The 629-nt window shown below is 43.9% G+C and overlaps 1 protein-coding gene across 4 annotated transcripts in view; it reads left to right on the top strand.

The window, feature by feature from the left end:
• The window catches only part of PLCB4 (phospholipase C, beta 4), an 88008-nt gene that overhangs the window by 14376 nt on the left and 73003 nt on the right, over positions 1–629 (top strand). The gene's annotated exons all lie outside the window — the stretch shown is intronic.

Here is a 629-nt window from a genome sequence, read left to right as displayed (position 1 = left end):
TCAGTGAGTGTTTGTGTTATGGCCTAATCCTTAAGCTTCTTCTGTACAGTACTGCAAAGTCAAACGCGCAAGCTGTAGTAGAAAAATAGACCCAGAAGAAGGAATTACATCAGTGTGTGCTGTAATGCTGCTGTTGGCTGACAGGCATCCCAGTGATTACAGGAAGGTTTTGCTTTTTAAGGACGAAAGCAAGAAAACAAGCAGGACTTGAATGCGTCGCGGTGTTAGGTGAGGTCAGCGTCACAGAACAATTGCGGTGTCTCCCTGTGGTTTGCTCTAGCTTATTCACGTTTCATCTCATTCCTCTTCTAAAACTGGACCAGTTAAATATGTCATCTCATAATGTTGCTTAGGAATAGCTAATATTGCCGTCCGCAGCTGAAAGGGAGGCATACGTTTATGCAGGCTATAAATAGGAGGCTTAATAAATCAATCAACGGACCGCTTCCCTTTGCCGGCAATAAACCGTTCCAGTAGCACCGCTGATGCTCCGTGTAAGAAGCATGGAAAGCACAAACACTTTGTGTAGTGAGGATGAAATAGTAATGGGTAAAATGTGGCTGGACTTTTCCGTGGTGTTTTAGGATATTTCCTCAACTCAGGTTGTTCACGTTATCCATAGGTGCAAG

The sequence above is a fragment of the Buceros rhinoceros genome, unplaced genomic scaffold (assembly GCF_000710305.1).
Source record: "Buceros rhinoceros silvestris isolate BGI_N320 unplaced genomic scaffold, ASM71030v1 scaffold2619, whole genome shotgun sequence".
NCBI classification, from domain to species: domain Eukaryota; kingdom Metazoa; phylum Chordata; class Aves; order Bucerotiformes; family Bucerotidae; genus Buceros; species Buceros rhinoceros.
Note: the sequence above shows the minus strand (reverse complement) of the source record. Positions and strands in the feature narration are given on the sequence as shown.